Source organism: Gymnogyps californianus, chromosome 18 (assembly GCF_018139145.2).
Source record: "Gymnogyps californianus isolate 813 chromosome 18, ASM1813914v2, whole genome shotgun sequence".
NCBI classification, from domain to species: domain Eukaryota; kingdom Metazoa; phylum Chordata; class Aves; order Accipitriformes; family Cathartidae; genus Gymnogyps; species Gymnogyps californianus.
This window is the reverse complement of record NC_059488.1, coordinates 4,605,279-4,616,209: the sequence shown is the minus strand read 5'-3', so window position 1 is coordinate 4,616,209 and position 10,931 is coordinate 4,605,279.

The window sequence follows — 10,931 nt, the reverse complement described above, 5'->3', positions numbered from 1 at the left end:
TTGCCCCAAAGAGGCAGCAGGCACAGGATGGACACAATTTTTCCAACTCTATCTTGTGCTGGATGCAAACTTTTTAGGGCCAAGAGGAAAGAGAGCTTCCTTCTTTCTGTTTCTTTTTTAATTTAATCTGTACCCAAACGATGCTGTCTTGGGCCCAGGTACAAAGGAAGAAGTGATCCTCCCAAGCCTGTCCTGATGGCAGTGTGGAATACACAATTCAAGCTTCAGATTGGTCTCAAGGGAGGTCAGATTTATTTCTGGTCTTTTTAATTTTTAGCAGCTGTATGTTTTCTCTCTCTTCATCCTGTTACCTCTTTCTCTCCGCTATTTCCAGCAGGTCCCCTGTGAATAGTTCTATTGACAAGCCCAGTCCCTGTGATTTTCTCCGCTAACCCAGAAAACCCCAAGAGAGGGCATCACCTTCTCCTGACACTGCACTACAATCATCTGCGAGGTTCAGGAGAAAGGGGGTGGATAGTAGTCCCCAGCTAACGCTCACACGAGTGAAGCTCCCCTCATACTCAATGGAGAGGAAAAAAGACCTCTCCACATGATTATTAAAAGCAGGAATTTGGCTTATATGAGCTGAAGGGGTCTGTTTCCCTTCATTGACTAGCAGAGGCGGCTATTGTGATTAACTTCTGGCCTTTGCAAACTTCCCCCACCACCACTGCAATGTGACCAAAATCCTACATCTTCCCGTAATAGTTGGCTCTAATCACCCTCACTGTTTAAATAAGTGTATCGAGATTGCGTGGCAAGGTTTTGGTAGCGGAGGGGCTACAGGGGTGGCTTCTGTGAGAAGCTGCTAGAAGCTTCCCCTGTGTCCGACAGAGCCAGTGCCAGCCGGCTCCAAGACAGACCTGCGCTGGCCAAGGCCGAGCCCATCAGTGACAGTGGTAGTGCCTCTGGGGTAACAGATTTAAGAAGGGAGAAAAAAAAAACTGAGCAATTGCAGCTGGAGAGAAGAGTGAGAAGATGTGAGAGCAACAGCTCCGCAGACACCAAGGTCAGGAAGAAGGAGGGGGAGGAGGTGCTCCAGGCACCGGAGCAGAGATTCCCCTGCAGCCCATGGGGAAGACCATGGCGAGGCAGGCTGTCCCCCAGCAGCCCATGGAGGTCCACGGGGGAGCAGATATCCACCTGCAGCCCGTGGAGGACCCCACGCCGGAGCAGGGGGAGGCCCGAAGGAGGCTGTGACCCCGTGGGAAGCCCGCGCTGGAGCAGGCTCCTGGCAGGACCGTGGCCCCGTGGAGAGAGGAGCCCAGGCTGGAGCAGGTTTGCTGGCAGGGCTTGTGACCCCGCGGGGGACCCACGCTGGAGCAGTCTGTTCCTGAAGGACTGCGCCCCGTGGAAGGGACCCACGCTGGAGCAGTTTGTGAAGAACTGCAGCCTGTGGGAAGGACTCACGTTGGAGAAGTTCGTGGAGGACTGTCTGCCGTGGGAGGGACCCCACGCTGGAGCAGGGGAAGAGTGTGAGGAGCCCTCCCCTGAGGAGGAAGGAGCGGCAGAGACAACGTGTGATGAACTGACCCAAACCCCCATTCCCCGTCCCCCTGCGCCGCTGGGGGAAGGAGGTAGAGAAAAATCGGGAGCAAAGTTAAGCCCGGGAAGAAGGGAGGGGTGGGGGGAAGCTGTTTTTAAGATTTGGTCTTTATTTCTCATTGTCCTACTCTGATTTGATTGGTAATAAATTAAACCAGTTTCCCCAAGTCGAGTCTGTTTTGCCCATGACGGTAATTGGTGAATGATCGCTCCCTGTCCTTATCTCGACCCAGGAGCCTTTCATTGTATTTTCTCTCCCCTGTCCAGCTTGGTAGGGGGAGTGACAGAGCGGCTTTGGTGGGCACCTGGCATCCAGCCAGGGTCAACCCACCACAATAAGCAGATCAATGAATAAGTAACTAAAAAAAGGAAAACTCCAGGTTTTTAAATTGAATTTGTTGCCTTCAGCTTTCAGCCATTGATTCTCCTTATGCCTTTTCCAGACTGAAGAGCCTTTCAATATCTAGTACCTCCTCCCCATGCAGGTCCCTGTAAAGAACTCCAATAGTTTCCAAGTCACCTTTCCTTCCCCAGTTGCTAGTTTTATACTACTTCACAAATCATTCATGAAAAATATTGAAAAAGAGCAGTTCTGGTACTGATCTCTGTGTAAACACTTAGAAATATTCCTGTTGGGTTTTTTTGTTTGTTTGTTTCTTCTTCCAGGCTAGCCAACGTCTTTAAGACCAGCAGTTATCCAGTTTCAGATGTCTAAGTGCTCTTAATCTATAATGAAATTAGCACCACAAAGTGCCAGAGGGCTGGGAATTACTTAAACAAAAGTCAGTCCATTATGTTCATCCACACTTTTATCAGCCAAAACCACAGTCTCAAAGAATACAACTAATTGTATTTGAAAAGATCTTTTTCTACAAAATCATGTTGACAAACCTTGCTTTTCTTTCTACCCTTTGATTCTTTATCGATTGGCATCAGCTTATGTAGTCCCATTATTTTGCCTAAGACTGATAACACGCTACCTATTACATAGCAACAACCTTCTAGCCTTTTTTAAAAACAATATTATTATATAATGCTCACACAATTACTTTCCATGCTGTGAGGTTTATTAGGAACTAAACTCAGCAGATCAAAAGGAAGTTCAGCTAATTCTTCAAAGGGTCTTGGTGCAAGTTTTCCATTTCCCATCTTGAATTTTCATATGTAGTTCTCATGTATGGATATAGATTTCCCATTGCTCTCTTCCTTTGTAACAGATCAAGGCTTGAATTCCAGCCAAAGTTGTCTTCTTATTTCATATGAAATTGTGGTGTTTGGGGGTTTGGCTATCCAATAAACTCCTCTTACAGAATCCTCAATTTGCAATCAGGATTTTCTCTGCCTGCAGTTTCTCTTCTAATCAATTTTGCTTGTAATTTTTCTCAACCTTTAAAAATTAATGCTTTTGAGACAGCAAATGTACTTATTACTAGTTACAATCCTCTGTTTGCCCATATTGAATCTTTCTCAACTATGCAAACATCTGGTAAGTAAAGAATAGAGAAAAATGTCCAGAAAGTTCTTACAACACATTAACCAAAAAGAAAAAAAGAAAAAAAAGGGAAAAAAAAAAAAAGAAAAAAGAAGAGGTAAAGAAGCTATTCCTTAATAAAGGGATTTTGGAATTAGAATGGAGAAGAATTTGAATTTGAGGCAATTTCATGCCTTCAGAAGAAAGCAAGAAAAGAAAGACAGACACCAAACTGGCATAGCTCACTTCCATGACAAATATCATGACTCCTCCACTCAACTCATGCTAGTGCTTTGGCTTCAATACTGTAAGTTTTGGGTATCACCTTACAAAAATTGTAGTCACAGAATCGTCCAGGTCAAAAGAGACTTCAAGATCTCATTCAATCCATCCTCCTGCTCAGAACTAAGTGAGCACTGAATTCAGACCAGGCTGCTGAATTCAGACCTGCTGTTTTGCCCAGTCAGGTCTGGTACAAATCCAAGAACAGAGATTCATGGATGGATGGATGGAGGAGAGTTTAACTGTAGTGTTGGAGCCTAGAAGTCAGTTAAGACTGAGAGAAGTGAGCTGGTTAACCCATGGAGCAGAAGGCAGAGGGAAGATGTCACTGCCTTCGGAATGACATGTAAAGTAGGTCCTGCCTTGGGGCACAGATGCAGACAGGCAGCCTCTCAAAGTCCCTGCAAATTCCTTTTCTTATGACTCAATGAACACTGCTTAAGCAACTATCAGCTTCCAGTCTAGTGAATAATTTATCTTTATTCCACACAGTATTTCCTTTTGCAGAAGAGTTACAAGAAGCGTCACACATGATGGAAGCTGTTGGAAAATTGCATTTTTAAAAGTTATTCTAAGATCTTCATAGAGGTTTCAGGAGATAGGCTTCACACAGGAAGACCTCTCGTGCCTCTCCCCCTACATACTAACACAGTTTAGGCTGCATGTGAACAATGCTTATGGAGAAACTCTTTCTGCTCTCCGGACCATAACTGAGGTTTGCTGAAGATCACTCCCATGCTTCATTGGGGCTCAGTTACTGTCTGTTGCGGTAGTGATATTCCTTCACCAAAACGTATGCACTAATTTTGCTCCCTTAGTTAAAAGCTAGTCTGTCCTGGCTCCCTTTGTAGGCCGTGGAGAGAAACATTGACTTGCCACTGCCTATGCATGGTTCCAGGGGAGACTAATGGTTTTAATTAGACTTTTTATTAATATCTGAACTTAGGCAGCTTGAATGTTTCTCCCTTGATCTAAGTGCATGCCAGAAGCCTGGTTTCTGTGTTATCAGTTACACTGAAGCCTGTAGCTTTTCAGTTCCACCTCCCTCACTTTTACCTATAGCGTTTTCTCTACATTATGTGATTCGGCCACTAGATTTCAGGTATGCCAGCTACAAAAAATTCTCTTTTCTCTCTGAACTTTCACTTCTTGTTTGTTAGCCAGCATGGGGACCTAGCTAATTGATGAACTCATTTTTGATAGCTACTCCAGACTGAAACATTTGCACCGTGCCATTCATACGAGTGCTTCCCAACTAATTTGAGTTGGAGCACTGGCCCTGGTCTCTCCTCCCTTTCAGCTCCTCCACTTTCTTCTTCCTTTAAGCACACTCTGAGTTGACATTCCGTCTCCTTTGGTAAGAAGCTGAAGTTCCCTCAGCTGTGAGGAATGGAACTCGGTGACCGTTCAGCGTGTTCCTCCTTTCTTATGCAAATTACCTTTGTATGGATCAGGAAGTGGCCTGACAGATACACGAATCAGACACATAGATGAAAAGAGATCATTATCAGATCTATGCTCCTGACTTAGATAAATAAGCATTGGACATGATTCTCCACTCATTAAAGTGTCTTCCTCAGGAGATGGCTGACAGTTCATTAAATAAGATGAAATGTTATTATTTAAACTCAAGACTGATCAGACTGGGTGGAAACTTAGTCTACTGTATTCATAATTTCCTGCATTGACAAGCAAGTTCTTGAAAATATTCCTCTGAAGCGGCTGACCCACATAGAAATAAAGATCCTGCTGTAACTGCTAACTAACGGCGTAAGTCCTGTTATTTAAGATCTGTGCTTGGGCATTGGAGTTCAACTATTTATCCCCCACTACCCAAGATGATTGGTACTGCAGCTCCCAGCTCAACTTGAGCAGAGACCTCCCCACCCAGTATGTATTCACCAAGCTAAGCTAGACCCACGTCCCAAGCTCCAGTCATGTGGCTTTCCATTTTCTCCATCCGAATAATCACGTCTTCCAGGTACTTTGCCCCTTCATCCCATACCTGTTATCTCTGCCTGTTTGTGGTCAGTATGAACTGCCCTACAGTTTGATTGCAAAGCAGGACTCAGCAGTAACTGGCAACACCATAAACTGCCAATCCAAAATGCCCATCCTTATTTACGTTACTTCATTTTATGCCCCAAATTCAGCTTTTTAACTTCCTCTCTGAAGAAGCCCTGTAGCTGATACAGGGTCATTCATCTTCAGGACAAGTGTCTGTTGATCAGCTGTTATCCAATTTACAATAGGCACGTAATACAATCTGAACTCAGTGGGCTCAAGAGGGAATTCAGTGTGAGACCAAGGAAAGCACCTTCTATAAACTCTTCAGTGCAAGCAGAAAGTACATTAGTAGATGCTGGAGCTTTACAGCAGAAACCCCATCCTCAAGCACAGGGACGACGTAAGAGCAACAGGACCATTGCCAGAAAAAAAACCACGTGCAGGGAGGTGTGAACATTTCTGACCATGTTTTGACAGTAAAAAAGGAGGAATTCATGCCCAAGAAACTTTACAGAGAGTCCATTAATGCCTCCTAAACCCTCTGTAATATGCAAGGGTTATACTTTTTTCCCCCCTGAACACAAAGAGCAAATATCTGCTTTCATGAAGAGTGACCTTTACATTGCACTAGGAGAATGAAAGAACAAGGCAAGAACAGAGGCAGATCTTTGTGAAAGGGGATCCACACAATGCGTGCATTGACTCTCAAGGTTGGTGTTGGACTGAGCCCAGAGAGGGTACTTGTCTCTACAGACAGCAGAGCTCTTCAGAAAAGGTGTACTGCCTTGAAAACAGAGGTGCACTGACAACACGGCTCAGTGACAGCAGAAGACCTGCCTGGGTCCTTTTCAATAAGCCTATTATTCTCTGGAAAAGTCCATTTCTTTGAAATCAGAACTGTTTGCAGGAAAGGGTCAGTTTTAATAAATCCCTTTTTTTTTTTTTTTTTTTTTTTAAAGAGAAGTTGCAGTCATTTTTAAGTTTTCTTTTAGGTTTTTTTTTCCCCCAGATTGAAATGTGTTTTCTTACAGCATTTCCACTGATTAAAACTAAGATAATATACCAGCATGACCAGAAAGAACAGGACACAAGAAAACTACACATAAATGTTTCTATTGCCCTAATCAGAATGTAGCTTTGCAAAAACTTAAGACTTTCAAGTTTTCATCTAGATATTTTCCCTGGGACAGGAAGACCTGTTTTGTGCAGCTCGGTATCATACTGTTTCTTGTAGTAATTTTGCAGGACATGAACACTGACGTTATGGGTAAAGTAACTCTATTTTGCACCTTCCTCTGATTTCCTTTTTCCTCTTTGATGTTCACTTCCTACTAGAACATTTTCACTGATACCATTCTCAGGCTGAATGCGATCTGATTCACATCTCATGCCAATTACTCTGACATTGTCAGAACTAAGCCAGTTTACACCAGCTGAGGAATATGATTATTTAGCAGTAGTATCAGTCCTCTGCCTCCTCCTTCAAGATTTCTGGCATGGGTGAAGGCTTTGAATGAAAGCTAACTCCTTTCCGCTGCCTCAGAAAAAAGGATAAGCAACTGCCTTAACTCCTGTATTGGTTAAAAAGAAAGAAATGGAGGAAAAAAAAAAAGATTACATCATAGCTGAAAAAAGTGGATTTCCTTTATGTTATTCATGATGCTGAAGAAGTGAACCTGTATCCCTTCTAGACCACATTCTCCTTTATATTAGAAATGCAGAACAGAGAGGATGAAGTACAACTTGGCAAACCCCATTCCTCGTAGGCCAGGTCCCAAGAGTCCCAGTGGCAAACAGAGTAAATCAATTACTTTGGTGGCAACCTCTCTCAAACCTGCTTATGACTAGCAATGATCAGAGCTGAGCAAGATGGAAAAAACCCTACAAAACAGAGGGGGAGAGGCTCAGAGTGCCACTGTCTGGGTGCTTCATGGATGTGTGTTATATGAGCTCATTTCGTGATTATCAAAATAACTACAGACATAACTTTTGCTGGAGGTTCCTGAAAGGGGAATAGTGGCATTTGAGTAATGCTACATGGAGGAAGAGCAGCATCCTCATCAGGTAAGAGGATTAGGGAGAAGGAACCAGTTTCTTCCAGAGGAACAGGAGATAGCGGGAGCCCAGTCCCAGCAAGCTGTGTCTGGGCTGGCAGCAAAAAAGAGGATTGCCAGCAATTTGCAAAGCAGGAGGAAATAGTGACACGAGTCCTGCAATGTGAAGGCAAGAAGGGACTTTTTTCACACATGGCAGGAGCTGGTGGCAGCCCATTTCACTTCCTTGGGATGCTTTTCTCTCCCACAGACTCCCTCCAGTTCTCAGCTCACAAGGATAAAAGAAACCTGCTCCCAACTGACTTCTCTAATCATGGTCCCCAGCTTGCAAAACAGCTTAGGAATGACAGTCAGACAAAGAGGCCACTCCTGGGCCACGGTCAGCTGCAGTCAGCACAGTTGCTCCTCTGTGGTCTTCTTCCTCCTTTCAGCACTTTCAAGTGCTACAAGAAGCACCAAGAACTTCTTCCTCCCTTCAGCCTGCAAAGAGGAGTCATTCTTCCTCCACCATCAGTTGCCTTCTGCCACACAACCCTCAGCTGCCCCTTTGTGCTACAAGTCTGCTCTTAGGATACACCCCCTCGCCTTTCACATCTCTAGCTCTTGACAGAAAACTTGATAGAAAAGATGCAAGTTGGCCCCAACATCCAACAGCAGGCTGGTATAACAGACCACATCCAGAAAGGACCTGCACCCTAATCCCAGCTCCACGCTTACCTGTCTGTACTGAGCATCCCTGTGATTCCACCTAAAGCTGCCCCTTTCCTTCTCAAATCCCTATCTCAATGTTCCCCTTCCATCTCCCACCCTTCCAGCAATGTTTTTATTCTCACACCACACACCTCCCCCCCATTATCCCACCCATCTTTTCAACAGCTGAAAAACCCTCATCTCACCAAACCTCCCTGATGTGGCCAGTGCCACTCCCTGCGTGCAGATAAACACAGCACCAGCTCAGCACACACTACCACATCATCATTTCTCAGGGGCAAAACGAATTTAGCATAGTTTCCCACCCTGGCTGCACTATCCCACACTGCAACTCAATTTACTGCTTCAGATAGACGGAGGCAACTGCCTGAGGGCTGTACTGACACCGGACCGCATTTAAGAACAAACCTTTTAAAACTGATCCACTTGAGCCCCTACACAGAGTTGCACTGACGTATCTGCCAGAACAGCAGCTTGCAGCATGGAAAAAAGGAACAATTGGCTGGAGAAGGGCAGGATCCTCTTAAGCTGCCTTTGCTGCCAGAGAAATTGTAATGCAGAGCCATCCTTTGCCTTGTGGTTCATCTGTCTTGTTTACCTTTGGGTAAGGACTGTGTTTATAAAAAAGCACGTAATTGGTATATGTTAGCGATGCGTCCAACAAAAATGACAATTAGGGGGAATGAGAAAGTGGATTAGAAGTTTGTACCTAGATCTGCACTCATTCCAAATTCAGCAGTGGACTCAGGGATCTGGCTTCAGTTTTGTTTGTGCATTTGTTTGTTCACCTTTTTATGCATTTTGTTTCATTTGAGCTAATAAATACAGACAGATATGAATGATATGAATCTTCCCAAATTCCAGGATATAACTTTGGCCTTTTGATCCAGAACCCATCTGAACTCGAACCCAAGTAAATGGATTTTTTTGCTTGTAATAACTGTCTTAAAGAAATACACAAAACCCCCAAACAAATAGTGCTGCCCTTCCACCTTTTTAAAGTACAGGGCTGTAAATACATCTGATTCGAGGCCTAACATGTGACAAGATTCACAAACAGTGATAGTATCTTCTATTAAAGCAACGGATATTGTTAGAAAGAACTTTAGCACACCTCATTTTCTTTGAGACTCGCATCATTATAACTGCAGCATGTTTGGCATATACACGAACTCAGGGGTTCTCAACCCCTAGTGGGTCCTACAGGCACAAGTCCATTATCACAATATCCCAAACACAGGAAAAAAATTGGCGGGGGTAGCAGGGAGGGAGGTTTTTATTTGTCTTTCTGTTATGGCCTTCAAATTGAATCTGACACACAATATCCAGATTATCTGCTCAGCATGAAAACAAAGAAAGTTTTTTTCTTATGAAAGCGGAGGTGTGTACTAATGTCTTGAGGGCTGAGAGTGTTTCAAACACCTATTACCATAAATTAGCCCTAAAATATTGGAAGCTGGCAGCCATGCAATTATCTGATTTCCCTTCCCCAGTTTACAAACCAAGCAAGGAAGCACACCGATGTGGACACTTCATGCTCCCCACTGGACCGTGTCATTTTGTGCTAGGGGAAGTCTTAGTGTGGCATCTCAAGAGAAGGCTTTGTTTATTTGCACATTGATCTGTGCCTGAGCGAGAGACAACGCAAGCAGCACCTTCTTATCAAGTGAGAGAACTGAAATCTGACGTTTGGATCCAAATATTTGAAGTGCGAGCCTTGGAGACGTGGGGGAGAAGGGGGTGGAGAGGAGAATATAGCCAAACCTGAAGCTTAAACCCTTTCATTAGAAGTCATCCATTTTTCCTTCTGCATTTCAGCTACATGCTCTTTTATTAGTCAATTGAGAAAATTCAGACACACCTTTTTGACCAGACACCTTTTAGAAGCCTGCAAAGCTTTACGGGGACAGCGACAGGCATGCACGCAGCCAAATTCAGCATGCAGAAGGAGAAACCTGCCTGCAAAACGACTTCTTGCCAGAGAAATGCAGACTCATTCCCCAGTAACTCCGAGTGAGGGTGACATCAAAGGGGCTGTTATTTGAGGACCCAATATGTCTCCCTGAATCCTTCATCCCAAAGATGTTTTGCTTTTATTTGGAAAGTAGCTTGGTAGCAAGTAAGCTTCACCCTCTGCATGGAGGTGCCCTGTAGTGCATTTACACCGCGCGGCTGTTAAGCACACACACAGAGGCATATGCATCAGCCAAATCTGTGATGCTTCTCCGCTCACAATGGTGAAGGCTGGATATAAATTGGGTGATGTGGCAGCACTTCACATCCACATTATACTCACTTTTTACTGGTGTAAACGCCTTTTCAGAGGAGAGGGCAAGCTCCAGCCCGTTGTCTCTAATGGTCCTGAGCAAAGCCTCTAAGTGTGTGTGTGTATGCATGCAGCCAGATAGGATAATCCTCCACAACATTAGGAACCATGCATTAACATGCCATCTTCTCCTCTACCTGGGTACTCTCAGAGCTCTCTAATCCCTGTCACCCACCAGGATGTACTATATCCGTACTAACTAATTTCACAGCCCATAAATTACAGGCATACCCTGCGTATCTTCATCTCATTAGAGAAGGTTAATTTAAACAGACAATCAACAAAAATACAGAAAACTAGTTTGGAAAGAGGATTTTGCTGTGTGTCTGGCAGACAATGAATTCACAACCCCAACATCTGCCACCACTAGAGAGAAAATGCTGGAGGAAAAAAAAAAAAAAGGAAAAAAAAAGAAAGAAACAAACTCATTGCTATTTCCTCTGATGAATGGTGAATTTCCAATTAGCATTTTAATTACTCAAGCCAGACTTTCAGCTGGTTTGATGATCACAAGAAACTCCATAAGCAACAAGTC